Source organism: Mercenaria mercenaria, chromosome 13 (assembly GCF_021730395.1).
Source record: "Mercenaria mercenaria strain notata chromosome 13, MADL_Memer_1, whole genome shotgun sequence".
NCBI lineage: Eukaryota > Metazoa > Mollusca > Bivalvia > Venerida > Veneridae > Mercenaria > Mercenaria mercenaria.
This window is the reverse complement of record NC_069373.1, coordinates 35,575,146-35,593,586: the sequence shown is the minus strand read 5'-3', so window position 1 is coordinate 35,593,586 and position 18,441 is coordinate 35,575,146. Positions and strand designations below refer to the sequence as shown.

The following is an 18,441-nucleotide window of genomic DNA, read 5'->3' as shown; positions in this document are numbered from 1 at the left end:
AAATACTTAAAGATCAGCATACAATATTAAGTTATTACAGTTGTTTCATCGTCAATATTATTTCACCTTTAAACTCAAACCTTGATCATATATATTTACTGAAAATACATAAGAAAACAAAGAAGAAAACAAACACATAAACGAACACTATGGGGCACCGTCCTAGAACGGTCAGAGATAAAACACAGTCTGAGAAATTAAAACTGGTTATTTATGCGCAGATCTCCCTAATGTTTCAAATTTACGTTACTTTACCATGTAAACATAAGTTACTCCCGACAGGCGACTTAATGGTAACAAAAGGCATGATGTGTAAACCACAAAAATGTAGCGTAAAATACAACCTTGAAAACGAAAGGATCAATTGTGACTCAAAGTCAGTTCATTGCAGAAGCCAGCGCGTCAAAAGAAGCACAATTAGGGCCCAGCAAATGCTCTATGGTTTCACATCTTTTTCACAGAATATTCATACATTTAGCCCTTGATGAATTCAAAGAAAAGAAGAAATGTACATGATAACGATTCTTCCGAGAATATCAAGTGATCGATTCTTCCAAGAAAACCAAAATATTTGCGAAAACCTCGAAAAATACCTAGAAGAAAAATGACAAAAATAAAAGAGGTCGTTTCCAGAATACAAAGATATCGATTCTGTTCTGAATTGCAAGAATTCAGTTCTTCCGAAAACTACAACAAATCTATCAGTAAGAGAATACCAACAGAGATCGAGCCTTTTGTGACAACCAAGAGACCTGTCACATTTATATGTAATGACAAAAAGCATATATGAAGAAAATGGACCTACCAGGTTATCTGTTGTTAGAGGCGTTGGTTTACTAGTATCGGTTAGCTTCAATCATAAGAGCATCATCTGGAATATTGAACAAAAGTTTTAGAGATATGCCCTAGTTACCAAGTTTCCTGTCGTTATATTTTATCTCACTAACGGCTGATAATCACCCAGCTGTACATTTAAGTAAAGTTTCCCATATCATGGCAGAATGATCTAGTATTTCAACAGAATAAGTATCAACATAATGTGAAGAGACTGACGAGCAACTGGGCATTATAGTTCCCTTTACTAGCTATGGTGCTTACAAAGTAAATATTATATTGCACCGCACACCAATACATTTTGTGTAAATGATCCAGAAACAAAATGTTGCGGACTAATTTCCAAATTCCAGCGTTGACACAATTTCAGAGCGAAAATGATAATAGAAAATTGAGTTCGTGTATTATGATATGTTGTGAATTTAATTTGTTTCGCACTTATTTAGCACCATCAGATGATGGTGCGCTGTTTAGATCACAAGAAAACCCACATAAAAACAAACATCCTGCACCATATTTATTTTGCTTATAGGTTAAACCATATACTGTCTTTCTACAACGAAACCTGTCGCAAACCTGTCGCATATATCTACATATAGTACTATATGTAGATACGCCCTTATTGCGTTGAACCCTCGATATGTATATGTCCACCCCTGTGCGACTATGTTCGAGGAACCCGGCATATTAGAAGAATTTTTTGCATAATATGAGTATCCCGGTACATTGCCTTACACTTTTGCAACGTTCTGTCCAATTTTCGGCACTAAACTGAAGTTATTGATAAAATATCTTTTGCTTATGCAATCTATATGCATGAAGTATATTGTTTGTTTATTCTTGGTTTAAAGTCACACCGACACAACTTATGTCATAAAGTGACTTTTCCAAGTTTCATTGGTGAAGGAGGTCCTAAGATGCCACACCAGGTATTGTTTCAGATATGGCTTGGTACCTAGTGGTTTACTCTGGCTGATAATTGTGAACATTTGTTAGGTATGTCTTAAGATATTAACAGAAGTACACTTTTTTCATCTATATTTGCCTTTTGTTATTGGTAAGTATGCCACAGGTAAATACCATTTTTTTTGTAATTATCCTGTTAACTACTTTAATGGTACATTCTCAAATGTTCATTTTTTAGATTTCCAAAAATTTTCAAAGCGTCGCTTAGAGATAGAAGAGATGACAATTACTAAATTAACAAAAGTCAACTTTTAACGGTATTTGAAGCAGCAAGAACACAACTAGCATTACAATATAAAACTTGCGGCTAGTTTGTATGTCTGCCGTCACCAAATCCAAATTTAGTAATCAAAATACTTCACATTACCGTGTTAAACAATTTATTCATGTCTTATCGCAAACTCTCACAATTATGTGAAATACACACAGAATGTAAAAATTTATTCGAATGAGAATTATTTGAAGTATATAGATAAATCTTTTAGAATTAACACTCTTCGTCTGAATGTAAAATGGTTTTGAAATAATTATGTATATCAAAACTTGGGATGAAAACTTTCTTTTTTTTTTCAATTGCAAAACTAATTGAGAATGTGTTAATTCATTGGAAACAATATCCAGATATCTTGTGAAATACCCTTTTTTAATGCAAAAACGGGAATGGTATATCGAAAGTAGTGTTATCTCCGAACAATAGGAAGGTTCGAGTCCAGTCCGCCGAATAGTTCAAATCTGCGAAATCCCGATAAACGAACTACCATTTTGTTATATTATCAATATATGCACTTAATACGGTTTAATAGACTGTCTTGCTATATACTGCACTGTTATATCTGAATTTACAGTTAAGTTTTAGTCAAATCATAACGCCAATAGAATATTAAATTGAAGGTGCATTAAGTGAAGGGAGTTGCTATATTCTCATATTTATGCTATGAATGGTTGAATATTTTGAAATATAATAAATGCAAAAGGTACATTCTCTGAAATAAGTTCTGTAACTATCATATTTTGTAACTTTCCTGTCGCAATTTGCTTAATCAGAAGTTTGAATTTAGATTTTATGCACTGTGAAATATACACAGAATAACACTATATTAGGTTTAGCATTAAATAGATATTTAAAATGTTACTCCAATGAATCCACTGGCCACGAAACTGTAAATATTTCATTAACATGTTTATTGAATCACCAAATATAATACAGGACCGATAATATTCGTTAATATAACGTAATTAAAGCCAAAGGCAGTGTTAATTTGTAATATACATCATTATGACGCAAAATGACCACACCAAATTAAACAGTTACGTTTAACGTCGACCAACTGTCAAGTTGAATAGGATAAATGCGGATGGTTTTCATAACAGTTTTAGATATCTTGGTGAAATGTATCTTATCAGGTAAAATACTTTCGGTGGAAGGTTAACATTGTCGAAATATTAAGTGAATTGAACTAGTTGAGCAAAGAAAGAACACATAGCTTTGCATATAATGCTTAATTCTAATCATTTAAATTTGAGCACTGTTAAAACTTGTGTAATCTACTGCTATATAACTGAGAAAAATAAAATGTTAAAAGATTGATAAACCTGAGAAAGCACTTTTTCCCACGGAACGTGTACTTTTGTTCTAACTACGGATAAATTAATTCAACTTAAATGAAATGTTTACAAGTTAAACAATGAATGCATACATAATAAATTTCGAGAAAACATGTACCTAGATCAAATCAAATAACTTGCATTTTTGCAATGAACTGATATCTTTTAGATGATATCATTCAACAAGTCCTGGTGCGTCATCAAGCTGCTCCTTTAAACTTTTCAAATTTTGCAACGGTTGCAAAATGTAATTCCATTAGAGTCATTACCAGGATTTTATTTTTAACGATAACAATTTTGTCTATGCCAGGGCTGTGCTTTAGTGCTTCGTAAATTAAATAACCGTTTTATTTATTCCGGATGTATGGTTTTTACATTGTAAAATTAGTGCACAGTTGGGTATTTTGTAAAAAGGCAAGTTTGCAGATACAACATATCACTAAAATAGTTAGCAAACATTCATGGCATACCAACAGCTTGCAGACTGCAGGTAGATTAACCTGTTTCGCCATTCCATCTACGCCGGTTTTTCTTGTACATTTCATGCAAAATTACACGTTTCCTATATATTTTCACTGATGCTAGGGAAAGTTTAGATTTCTGTTCACCAGAATTCTGGAATCGAAATAATTGCTCTTGTACATATTCCCTTTCTCTTAGGTTTTGCTACGTTTTCTTGAAATATTAGATTATTTATTTATATGTTCTGGGGCAAAGAAAAGAGATACACTTTTCTTGTGTTTTTTTTTTTATATTATATAAGAATAAAGGCTTAATTTGAATTCCTGGGCAAGATTTACTCAGAAATACGGGTTCGTTGACCCAAACCCCTTTTCAGCATTTAAGAACGCATATGACCAATCAATATATTATATACTAAAAAATAACATGAACTGGAAAATTCGAATAGATTTCAGCACCGCCATTGATTTAAGAAACCTTACACAAAACAGGTGCACATGTATCTATTAATGAAAAGTCAAGAGGTCTAAATGACTTGAAACAAACATTCTAACACGATCTGCAGCAATTGGTGTATAAACATATAGCGAAATCGCCTATACATGAATCTACGATAAAATATGGTTGGCTGTTACATTTCACCCCCTATGATTGTGGAATAAGAGATTCTACTTCAGTTCCTTTACATACAAATTATTTCAAGGCCAAACGGTTGAAAACAGCATCTCAGAAACAATAAATATGATAAAATGTCATACTGACTTATGTATAGGACCGTTAAACACGTTTCGATCTCTACAAGCGAATTAAATTAGCTTAATTAAGATTCAGCGGTGACGTCATAAATGTATGACATAAAGTATGACGTCATAATGATGTGACGTCATATAAAGTTAAGCTCGTAACTTGTAACACAGGGTCAACTCGCCTAATTTGATGATTCTCTTCATAATTAGTTTGCGAGCTGTTACTAAATTATAAATACTTCTCAAAATTCTGATAAAAAGAAACAAACATCTATACGTTCCATTGACTATGCAACTCTTTCTAACCATAAGGGGTAAATTGTAACAGCATATGACCCGAATGACGTATTACGCTGAAAATGTAGTACTGTAAAATGCGAATTAGTTGCGTTGTTAGAATCGAAATAATAAATATGTTCCAATAATTTTATCAATTAATAAAACATGGGCAGTCGTTTGGATGCGAATAATTAAATCACTCGTGCTACGCACTCGTGATTTAATTATTACGCATCCAAATTCCTGCCCATATTTTATTAACTGATAAAATATAGGAACAGACTTATTATTTCTTAAATATCATAAGAGTTTAAGGTGAAACAATTACTGGTGCATCATAGAGCACTGATTATTAATTAAGTACTAATCAGACGAAAAATAATCTGATATTCTTTTATCAGCCTCTGTAGAATATAAACAAAAGAACGACTTAACGTCTAGACCTCAATTTTCGTACCGTCACCAGACAGTGCATTTTGTGATTATTTTATGCACACTACGTTTGCTGTTAATATAGTGTTGACCCGTTCAGCAAAATGATACTTTTTTGTCCTTGCTATATTATATGATGTAATGATAGTACTCTACGATCGTATATATACGATTAGTGTTGCATCAAAGTAGTTTAATCGCCACCGCAATATTGCATTATAACTAATGTGCAAATATAATGCGCCTTTTAACATCTGTCCAACTGCTGTTGCATTATCACCATTGCAACGCCGAGCACTATCACGTTTTTAACAGATATGTTTATGTTGATTCATAGACTTCCTTTTTCAGTTCATCAGAAAATATCAGCTGGAAGCAACGGTTTTACGTTCTTTTGAGACATGACGTTCATACTGCTGTTTCTACTGCTACTAGATCGTGCACACAAACATGTAATGTCGAGTGGCATATGTTTTCTTCTTCATCTTAATTAACCCCAGGAAAATCACTATTGATGAATAAAATATTTCTAAGCTTACCCAACTTCCAAAGTTAATTTCATCTTATCACAATTGGTGTTTAATGTAAATTGTAAGTTATGTCTATCGGACTGAATGATTTTAATTATAATGCAGGAAGAATTACCTTCAAAACTAAGTCGGTTATAGCCTAAGTTTTGTGTATTGCAATATTTCATTGATGCTAATCATTTCAGTTTCTTCATTTTGCACGGTCAAAAAGCAGACTCACTTTTTACATTATCTTTGTGAACCTGTATAATTCTGCTTTCTTTGCCTATGATATTAGAATTCCCTTCAAGCATCTTGTAATAAGGTCTGGAAAAACACTGAATATGTTTATAGAAGACACTTCTTATAAAGACTTTATCTGATGTCAGTTTAATGTTCGTTCCCAGTACTTGTGTTTTTCGCTCTCGTAAAATGGGAAATTCCGAGGATGAAACAAATGTAATTTTTGTTTCAACATACTGGGTGCCTACCAGTCACCGGACAGGAATATATACCGGACAAACGTAATTACGGCTTTGTTTTGATTATATCGGAGTAATCGGCTAATGGGAAACATTTAGCACTTTGTTTTCATTTTCATATATCAACATTGACTGACTAATAATTATAAACGAGGAATATCGTACCAATTTTCACCCGTGTTTACAAAACTGCTGTCCTCTGACCTTGGGGCATTGGAATGGCAGTGCGCATGCGCAACTTGATTTGTTTTGGGGGGCACCAAGTGGGTCTCAAACAATTACATGTATAGCACAGAAACTCTAGAACTGCAGACGACAGTTTTCTTTTTGATTCATTCCTCACTTGGATCACATATTGGTAAAACATTATACTGTTTCTGCAAAATGAATGAACGTCTGCATCATTTGCTAGGTCATGTATTAATACCGCACGAGTGAATCCCCTTGCATATGATAATATATATTTACAACCATTCCGAGCCTAATTTGTATAAAAATATATTTATAGATTAATTGTTTGGGTTTTCCGAAAGTAACAAAATAGGAAATAAATTTGATTGTTGGCTCATTATTGTGGCATAAGCACCGATGTATTTTCTGCAGATAGTATTTCGTTTAAAATGGTAACATGGGTAAATCACTGCTGTTATGTAGTTCAACCACGAGGATAGTTTAACACTTTGAATGTGCATGAAAACATGTTTCTAGAAGGCGTAGAAGACAGATGGACATAATCAGTTTTTTTCGGTACAATTGTCATCATCAAATAAAGATAATCAGTCTTCGAAATGTTTGTCCGGTGACTATTCCACCTTGTTGTTTGATGTAGTGCATTTCATTACCCCTTTTGAGCCTCAAAATATCCGATGTTTTACGTCCGATTGTTTGAGTTTTTTACATTTTCGGAAGACAAATGAGCTGAAGTTTTATCAGGGCAAATTTCGTGTTTTTGTGTTCATTTTTTATAAAACGGCAATGGAAAAACCCCGATTTCTGTCCGGTGACTGGTCGGCACCCAGTACATAATTATGCAAAGAGCCTAGTATCAGATTTACTTACAGATACCCACACCTTATATAAACTGAATTACTTTGAATTTTCTAGACCAAAAGCTGCGTTCTGCACGTTGTCGCAATATGGATAACTTGTTAAGAAGTAATTTGAAATTGATAGATAGACAGATAAACGGATGACCAAATCAATGTATCGAAAGATAATCCTATCTATTATGAATAGCTGAAAGTTTTAATACTCATAAAAATCTGAACCTGATGGCATGTGAATTCGTGAAACGACATACAAGGATGGTAAAATGGGAATGTGGGACAGACTCTTTGAGGATATTATTCCAACTCATATATACCACATTCAAACAAATGTTGTGATATGACGTGTTCTAAACAAAACATTGTTTACCGGATAGTGATTTATTTTGACATTCATATGTAAAATAGTTAATGGCATCGTAAACATTCATACTGAAGCGTAAACGGTGCATTTAATTTCATTTTAACCTAATTTATCTTGATAAAAATCCAATTAAATGTAAAAACGAGTGGTAAATTGAACTCTAATCGATTCGTAAAAACACTATTATTTCATGCCTGTTATACTCGAGAACTCTTATACAACTGAACAGTTGTGATTACGCTAAAATTAAAATAATTTGAATAATCCAGGGAGAGGGTAACATAAATGATATTCAAACTTACGTAGAGTGTTATATTTTTGTCCGCAGTTAAAGAAACAGCTAACTATGTATCCTAGAACTTTTCAACTTACCATAGAACATCATACAGGCACGCTCGACTTCCTCAGAGAACATTTATTTTCTTAGCATTTGATAAAATTACACGTTACACTTGTAACGCAAACTAATTTCTAAATACAAATAAAGTTACATTCATCCTCAGTTTGAATAGAATGATATTTTTTTTATTCCTGAAGATAGCAATACTGGCCCTGCATCTATTCATATACTTTGGTGAAAAATGGGCCTGTCGACTAAAATGGTCAATGTAGAACAATGTTTCTTCGTGCGACAGTGTTAACTGTTTATTCTCTGACTGGTTTAGTGTTAAGATACGTTAGTACAATCTATGGTGTACTAACATGTGTTTTTGATGACATGTGTCAAACCTTCCGCGATACACTGTATCTCTCTGTGTTGTTGTTTATAATCATGTCTATGTTCACTGTTCAGCGATATAAATTTGGCTTTATTTAAAATGTTTGTTTTGTTTTTCTTCAATTCTGTTCAGTGCGTAACAAATTTAAATATGAGTTTATTCTTTACACCAAGACTGTGCTTAAGTGTTCTTAAATTGCATGATGGGTAGGTATGGTACGTGTGATATTTTATACTAGCACATTTTATTCCTGTAAGAGTTTTGTTACGAAGGCAAGTTTTCAGATTCATTAAATCTAAGGTAAGATAAGCAAAAATTAAAATATATCACTGGCATGAAAACTCCGACAAGACTTTTAGTTTAACCTGTTTCGCAGTCAAGTCGACGCCATTTTCCTTGAATAATCCATAGATAATTGTGTTTTTGTAGACAATTTTACGTATAATTATGAAGGAAGCATTTATCCCAGGTATTTTAAGAAGAAAAAGTGCTATCTTTACAATTGTTATCTCTGGTTTTTTTGGTTTTTTTTTTCGTATAGCTAAACATATTATGCATGCTACACGAACCTGTCCCGTACAAATAAAGCGGCCTAATATTCCCTGATAGTTCAAACTTAAAGACCGAATAAGTAGACTGTCTCTACTTTAAATACGCACAAGAAAATGGATAGATTCAAGTTCTAAAGCGAGCATGCAAGTAAGCCCACATATAGTAGATGTTCTATAACTAATAATAAAGGCATCATACAATAGTAAAAAAAGTATTTTCAAACATTTTTATTGTGCTCTGTACTTTTTTTATATCTAATTATTTTTAATAAGATACCTATGGATTAGCAAAACTAGTTCGATCATATTGTTTTATAGTTTTTGTAAAACCATTGATGTAGATATGACTGTGCAATAATCTCTTATAGTTCTAACATGGAACGGCGTAGTACATATGTAATTGTAAATATATATAGCTGTTTATTTTACGATGAGAATAAAGTTTACTTTCTTTCTACGATACACTGTTACAATTAAGTAACATTGTATGATTTCATCTATTTTTTTCTTCTTCAGTATTGTACCTCATTTTAAAGTTCAAACATTTTTTTTAGAAGTTCATGACACATTTACAAAACATTAATTAAGAAATCGAACAGAAAGCTATAATAGCTTACGGTTGTCCTCTTCTTTACTTCATGTTTTAATGCCTTTAAACTAGATTCAAGTGATATTCTTTATCTTGTCGTTAAATATGTTTTGTTATGCTGTAATTATTCTGTATCTAAATTTGTCTATATTTTTTGTTGTTTTAGCACAATATGTCTTTGTTTTCTTTTTCCACGATCCAACCCAATGTATAAATTGAGTTATAAATGTAGTTGTGCCAGGATTATATGTTTTAGTCTTCTTTGATAGGCTGGATGGGTAGGTACTATTGTATAGTATTGTTTTTGCAGGCAAGCTTTCAGTTTCAATAAATCTAAAGTAAGAAAAATGTATATTACTGGAATAAAATGCCTTGAAGATTAACTTGCTCCGCAAGTCCTACTGACGCCATTATCCTTGTATATTTCGTAGCTAATTATATTTTTGCAGATAGTTTTACGCATCATTATGGAGGAAATGATTATCCCCTGAATTCATAAAAAGTGTTATTTGTTACATTTTATAGTCATTATCTTACTTTTTATATTTCGTTTGTGCTGAAATATTACAGAAAATTGGTAAGTTACGTGAACCACTCTTTGAAATTGCAAACTTGTAGACTAAATTAGAAATTGAAACTGAACATGTTTGTTCTTGAAGACTACTAAAACTGTATAAAATAGACAGTTTTCCAGATTCTACTGCGGCCATGCACTGTTGGTATAGGAATTATAGAATACATTGCAACAGCATAGTAACATTATGTTTAATGAAACATACTATGACCCCGTTTTGCTCTTTTCTATAAAATAATTGAGCCGCACCATGAGAAAACCAACATAGTGCATTTGCGACCAGCATGAATCCAGACCAGCCTGCGCACCCGCGCAGTCTGGTCAGGATCCATGCTGTTCGCTAACAGTTTCTCTAATTGCAATAGGCTTTGAAAGCGAACAGCATGGATCCTGACCAGACTGCGTGGATCCATCTGGTCGCAAACTCGTACTATGTTGGTTTTCTCATCTACACAAAATATTTATACGCCAATATACTCTGACACGTACTGGTCTTAAGTAGATCAGTCTTGCGCTTCCAAGACTTACGCTTTTAAAAGTATTTCTTACGTATATGGCCATCAATATGAAGTAATCTATAACTGACAAAGTTCGTAAGATCCGAGCTGATTACTCAAACCGAACGAGGCTCAACGGACGTATCATATTCTCAAACTTGTCACTTCTCAGATACAAATATATCTCAAATTGCAGAAAGTCGTGTTCGTGACACAAAATGATGCTATTTTATTTCCTTTCCTGTCATGGACTTTGAATTGTAATTTGACCTCAAGGAACCTGTATAATTCTATATAATTATCAAGTTTCTTTTCAACGTAATGGCAAAACGCTAAAGCCTTGAAATTAGATCCTTGAATAAAGAAAATCAGAAAGAAAGGAAACTGATAGCAGAAAATTAAGAACGGAACGGATCCTACAAATAATAAAATATCTCTGAAACGTGGGTCTATTTCAACAGGCGTACGGTAAATTTTTAAGCCTAATAAAAATAAGCCTTCGGGATAATTATAATGTGATCGTGATTTGCATACCATATCATTGTGTAGGGATGTTGGAAATATTAACAATTGTTCAGTTTTACGCTAGATAGCTGAACCATCTGCTCAATGTTCTTGGTTAGCAAAAAAAAACAAAAAACAACGTTTTACGCAAGGCATCAAAGATGCCGCATTTTTTACTAAGAAATAGACCATGGAGTATTATTATATTAGTGGAGATCGATTTTTGTCTTTTTCAAATGTTTTATATGTTGATAAATATCAAACGTATATATTGTAATAACTAACCTAAACTACAGCCCCCGAATAACCTGCTTTTAATATTTTTTCTGTTTGATTTTTTCTGCAACATGACGTTAAAGATTATTATGAATATAGGTCGCTGTTTTCCTTGATGGTAGAAATATTTGCACATAGCAAATGACAGTGAAGAAGCATTGGACAGTGATGGCAACAGCGACTGCAATACGTTGATGACCTATTTGTCAAATTCCCGTTGAGACGAATATCTTAATTTTACAATTTATTTCGGTGCTATTGCCATAACCCAATAGTAAAATCAAGACACATCAACAAGACGTATACACATAAAACTTTTAGTTAAAAGTTCTAATGATGAAAGTTGATTGATATATAAATTTGTCACAGGGTATACAGCCAGACCGGGATTTAAACCCGTGGCCTCGGAATACCTTTCCGATGCTCTAGGATCTGAGCTACCCGGTCGCCTTCACATTTTCTCTCCGTTTTAATATTCAAGTCGTATACCGTGACATATTAAAACACATTTAATTTACTAAAATAGTAGCATTGTGTCTACTATGTCATGTCGAATTATTTCGTTATTTAACATCGGGCGTCAATATAATATGAACTAGTAAACATTGGCACTGTGTTTTCTAGATTCTGCATCAGGGCAAAAGAAACACACTGAAGGTATTGATAAGGCTGTAAAATTGATTTTTAAATGGGTTTATGTTAGAGAAGCATGTACATCACTACACTTCCTGCATAATTATGTTGTTGCTAATGCATTATTATTATTATTATTATATAAACTTACTGTCAGTCTGTGTATAGAACTACATAAAAAATAATAGTGGTAAAACTACATTTCGTATCAAATAATAATCTTAATAGTTTGTTTGAAAACTTAGTTCTTTTATATTTCAATGCCGCGTAGTAAAAACTTTCAAATCCAAATATTTTGACAGGTGGATGAAAACTAAATACTATCTGAAATATCAAATTATCCGTTTGCATGTTTTTAATTCGATTAAATTTAAATTTTATCAAAGATAATAGTATGTTTACATTAATCCATTCACAATCCCTGACTGACCAATGTCAACGTTCCCCCTAAAGTTGCCATAAGCACTATTTATATTATAACAATGTTAGAGAGAGGAGCTAGAGATACAGGAAAGAAAAACTATGAAAAACACATAATATTATTTCAAATCAATTGCATGAGCTTTCATAGTATACTCAGTTCCAAAAGAAAGTGTGCACTTTTTAAGTTTAAATATTTCAAAAAATTCCCCGACGTTTTTGTTTCATTTTTTCATACACTAACTCTCAGGTATAACTCAAAATCTAAAATGCACACCAATTTGCTTACGAATTGATTTAAATTTTGGTACCAAACATTATAAGTTTTCATGAAAATAACCTAGAAAAAATAACAGAAAACTAAGTGCACACTTTCTTTTGGAACTGAGTGTATAGTAGTATACACTTATTGAATGGCTTACCGGTATATAGCAAAAAACAGTGCTAAAGGTCCGAAGGGCAGACAATTTTTACATTCAACAGTACATTAGTATGCACACATTGCACGGCTTATTGGTCAATAGTTTTGACTATTGATTAGCAAGCCATCCAATATGTGTTTTATTACATGAGTAAGAAATAAATTTGTGTCAGTTTGTTTTTCAAGGTTTGACTTTGGCCAAACAAAAATGATGTTGAACTAGCACATAATATGGACCGGCGACTACCAAATCATACGAGAACAATAAAAGACATTATAGTTTCATTATTAAAAGAGGTGTAAATCTAAAAACGAAAGAATGGTGTCCGCATCTCAAGCCTTATAAGCAACCATAGGCGCAAAATACAGACTGTTTATGTATGATATACCTGGGCTAAAACGTATTGCACCCCCTAACTTTAATCCGAATTACTGTTGTCTCTGCTGTGAGAGATATGATAGTTTAGACTTAATTTAAGGACTTGACAATAACTACGCAGCATTCACATTGAAAGATCCTGTTCATAAATCTTGTAATGAATTATGACTTTATTAGATCTGGATCAACTTCATAATAACATTTATAGTGGTTTTACCGAAATAAATTATACGTTTTATTGCAATTAAAGCTCAAATACGCCATTTCAGTATGGGACAAGTCACGGTTAAAATGCTACTGTAAACACATTTAAAATGAGAAAGTTATGAGCACTTAATTATTTGATAAAATGGCAGCCATTTTGATTCCATGGCAACAAAAAAAATGGCAGATTTATTAAATTTTAAGACATATATTTGACTGTATTTACTTATTTCTGTAAAATAATTTCTCTACTATTTCCAGCTATAATATCTTTTCAATAGTGGTCTGATTTTAAAAATTCGTTCAGCGTTATGAAAAGCTAGAGGATAGCTTTTATATGAAATTACCTTATTGTTAGGCTTTCCTTGTCCTTTAATGAAATAACACTTACGTTACACCATACACACGAACTAATTTCTTTAATGCATCACTGTATGATCACAATAAAATTACTGATGACACGTTAAGAAAAAAAATACCTTGCGAAATTGATGTCATTATTACTATATCTCAAAACAATCATCTAACAACAGACTGTCAACTGAGAGTCCCGTTTCGTATTCTTTTCCAAATAATGCGTAACATTTACCGTTACTGGCATAAGTAATGTTTTTAACACGCAGCCAGTGCATAAAATGTCAAAATCGTAAATGCCTTACCTTATTTTTGAAATTTCCTTTTATACAAAAGCTTCCGAAAGTTTGAAAATTTCATGTCCACTTCAACACATGAAAATAAACTGGATTTTGACATAAAATTCGTTAGGGCAAAACGAATTAAAAATATATGCCTATTATGTTGTGTCAAAACAAATTAAATTACACAAAATGTTCTGGACAATAAGTTTTAATATGTTTTCGCACTAAGAAAGAATTTATATAAAAAGTTATAAAAACTTACGCTCTAGACCAAATATATATGACTATTTTATTACTTTTTTATTAATTACAACGTGTCTGAAATAATAACGTTGCTTTAATAAAAGGGTACCCTTAAAATATCGCCAAGACGGGAGATACAAAACATGAATAGATTTGCAAGTATTTTCAATTTTTGGAAGAAAAATAGTGGGTTTTTTTTTTTCAAGATAATTATCATGATGGACAGTTTCAATGCAGTTTCAATGCAACAATATTATTTCTATGTAAATAAATCGTTGTTTTATGTCACGGTAAAGTATTACGTTTGTAAAAATCAGTGGATACTCTGGCGGTAACTGTGATTCAAATACGTGCGATGTTGGCACGACTGGCCAATGTTGGCAGTCGGCCGTTTAAACGAACCATTGTAGCTTGCGTAGAGTTAAAATCAGATCACTAGCAGTCAAGGCAGTGACTGACCTCCAGCAATGACTGATATTAATACTTAAGGTAAAATAACGTAACATTGCGACTGCTTTTATCGAATAGTATGCCGTGTCACATTATTTCGATACACAATGTTGATGGACAATGTATAATATACCTGTTTAAATGAACTAAAATGACTTGAGATAGCTATACCCTGAATTGGTAAAATGTTGTTACTTCGACATTAGAGTGTATGGAGGAAAACAGAGGAAAACATACACATGACCCCGCTACAAGTATAGATACCGATTAAATATACATTTTCAAATGCGGTTACCTAAGGTTAAAACCACTACTCTCACAAATGCAACTGTCAATATCATCTCAATCATTATTTAAGCATGTAAAAACAAAAACTTACGTTCAGGACCCATTACTCCTCAAATCATTTCCACACAAATCTCTATGATACGTTAACACCAGTGTCGATTTGATGTGTATCAAATGTAATCAAGATATTTCACACAACCACGCTCAACTTTTCTTTTTTTTATTCTTATCGCAGATTAAGCTTATTTGATTTTTACTCATGATATTGTGACATATACTGTCGTCCGACTGTATACAGTCGTATTTCGTGTTTCCATATTCTATCTTAATTTAAACTGCTTGCTGTTGACAACGTAATACAGCGGATCCTTGATTTACTTTATTGGCTTAACAATACTTATAAAGTAAGTACTAGTAAACGAGTATCCACTACTAGCACGGATTTATCAACGAAAAAATATAAATCAAAAATGTTTCGCGAGCTATAATTGCAAACTTCACGCAAATAAATTCAAGTATGCATAAAGCAATAAATCAAATTACATTGTATGCATAACGATTATGAAACATTTTACGACTTTAAATGTCATTTACTGTCTGTTCATTTAGCCTTATAGAAGAAATTAACAAATGCACACTGTCATTTACACTATCGTCCAAATGAATTGTGGAAAACTTGAATGATTTACTATTTCCAAACGTGAACGATCGATAAAAATCGACAAGGGCCAAAAAGGAACGGTATCCTTCAAATAGCATCTTTATTCAATTTCGAACGAAAACAAATCATTGGATACAATGAGCTTGAATCAAAACATAAGGCAAAGGTCTAGTAGAAAAAGACACGTTCAACGAGAACGCAGTCGCCCCCCCCCCCTCCCACCCCCCCCTTCAAATTGTAGACATGAACACAAGTATTCACAGACGATGACAAAGACAAGAATTTGGATCATTTCGTTTTATCGTTACAATGTAAGTCAAAATAATACAAGTAGGTAAATTGTAATTTTGTTTAATACTAAGATATTTATAACCCGTGATCAGGGTTGAGGGAACTAAGCACTCTCATATTTATATAATATGAACTTAAGAGGACAGAAAAGAACATATACTTTATTCAGTTGAAATAAACCATAACGAGGGAGATAATTCGTCAGGTTTTTGAATGAACTGTTGTATCAGAAACTTTAACTTTTACACTTTAAAACACATTATTCAACTTTCATATTTTATAATATTTCCTTTTAGGAACGTGCAAAAATCTCCGTTTTGGTCCGATTATAAAGTACTTTAAGTCAATGATAAAGGTAATACGCTATTTCGCCCTGTAAGATATACCTGTATGAATAGACAATCAAAGTCCATTTATCAAAGCAACCCTCTTTTAACTTAGCATTAAACAACACTTAAATGCTTACTTGTAGAGTTCAGTTGACGATAAAACTGAAGATGTATCATTAAAACGTTTTCTAAACAATCTAAAAATAGCCAAACATAAGTAGAGATGGATACAAATACTATTAAATGACAAGTACTTTAATACAAGAAAATATCGGTTAAACCGACGAATGCTCCCCGAAGTATGATAATTGCATAGTAAAAGCACAAAAGTGGGCACATACTTCGTCTTTCAAAGAAGTTTCTTAGAACTCCAGCAAGTAGTTGATGGAAAAAAGCACGCACTAGATAAGCTTCTCTCCTCGTCGGAGTGAAGCTTCTTATGAAGTTTCGCTGCACATAAGCCAGGGCCAGCTGAGGAATACTATGTACGAAAGACGGACGAAGCAGCGACCATATGCTTCCCAGCCCAGAGAGCATAAAACAGGGAAAAGAGCCTTTTAAACTGGTCATAATAAAAATGGTAATATGGATTCTTTATACTGTTGAAGAGAAAATTTAGCAATAACAACGATGTTTTCTGAAGAAATCTGCTTTCAAGACAACTATCATATTATAAATCAATTGATCGTAATCCATTGTAACAATTATTGCAATAGTCTATAGGACTTCAATTTGACCTCTAGCTAAGATGTTAGTGTGGGACATAATTGCTATTATTTTTGTTGTCGTAGAATTGTACGTATATGTCTTAGCATACTTTAGTCTTTTATAACTCTTATATGGATTGGTAATGTACTTACATTCATGAAAAATTTGCACACTGATGAGACTTAAATAAAGAATATTCTTATTGTACTGACTCCTTCTCAGTTTAACATTTTATTGAAATTAATGTTCTTGGTTTTTCAACACTGTCGAAATCAGCAAAAATCAAAACTGACTGACTAATTCCTAACTAGGAGGAATGAGGACAGGGCCATCAAGTGAAATTCTTTCAGCAACATCATTTAGAATTTTTGAAAATCAAGATTGTTATGTTAAAGACAGCACAATACAAACGGCGAACATAAATATATACAAAATAGTTTAAAGGTGTCAAGTAACACACTTGAATATCTTTATCAAAGGTTCCGCTTGAGACACGCACGACTTTCTTCTCCGTAAATTAAAAGTAAACAGATATTTGTTGGTGTAGCAGTTAATGAAATAACGCGGACGTAAACAAAACATTTTCTAGATATCCATCACTATAAAACTGCTGCTGCCCAAAAGAGAAATGAAATATTTTGTTGATGTAAATAATCGCCATTTTACTATATCGCAACACAATCTAATAACAGTTATGTTCCAGTTTTGACACCCTTTATTCGAAATTGATTCAAAGAAGCTTTCATTTACAATCGAGCTAACATAATATTAGTATAAACTGAAACCTAAACATTGCATTTTATATGAATACCATATTTGAAATCAATCACTCTCTTCCTGAAAAAAAAAAATTAACATTTTACTTAAAGTAGCAGTAAGCATTTAAGTACTAAAAGCTCAGAAACTGAAAACAAATACCAACAAATGTTGCTTTCTTTCGTTTTTGGCAGCAATGTTGATATTAAGAATATAGTGTTTCTTTCGTATTTGACAGCAATGATATGGTTATAGTGTTTCTTTCGTTTTTGGCAGCAATGTTAATATTATGAATATAGTGTTTCTTTCGTATATGACAGCAATGATAGTGATAATAGTGTTTCTTTCGTTTTTGGCAGCAATGATATGATTGTAGTATTTGTTTCGTATTTGGAAGCAATGATATGAATATAGTGTTTCTTTCGTATATGGCAGCAATGATATGGTTACAGTGATTCTTTCGTATTTAGCAGCGATGATATGATTACAGTATTATGCAGCAATGATATGATTACAGTGTTTCTTTCGTATTTTGCAGCAATGATATGATTACCGTGATTATTGCGTATTTTGCAGCAATGATAT

At 32.6% G+C, this 18,441-nt stretch overlaps 1 protein-coding gene across 4 annotated transcripts in view; it reads right to left on the bottom strand.

Annotated features, from left to right (window-relative positions):
• Nucleotides 1–18,441, bottom strand: part of LOC123528857 (cadherin-like and PC-esterase domain-containing protein 1) — a 63,747-nt gene that overhangs the window by 36,144 nt on the left and 9,162 nt on the right. For 2 of the 4 annotated variants that reach the window (XM_045308892.2, XM_045308890.2), the window contains exon 2: nucleotides 806–871. The gene's annotated coding sequence lies outside the window, so the exon portion shown is untranslated. Of the gene's footprint in view, nucleotides 1–805; nucleotides 872–14,151; nucleotides 14,236–15,202; nucleotides 15,340–18,441 lie in introns of those variants that run through there. The other 2 variants (XM_045308889.2, XM_045308891.2) reach the window with 2 other exon arrangements.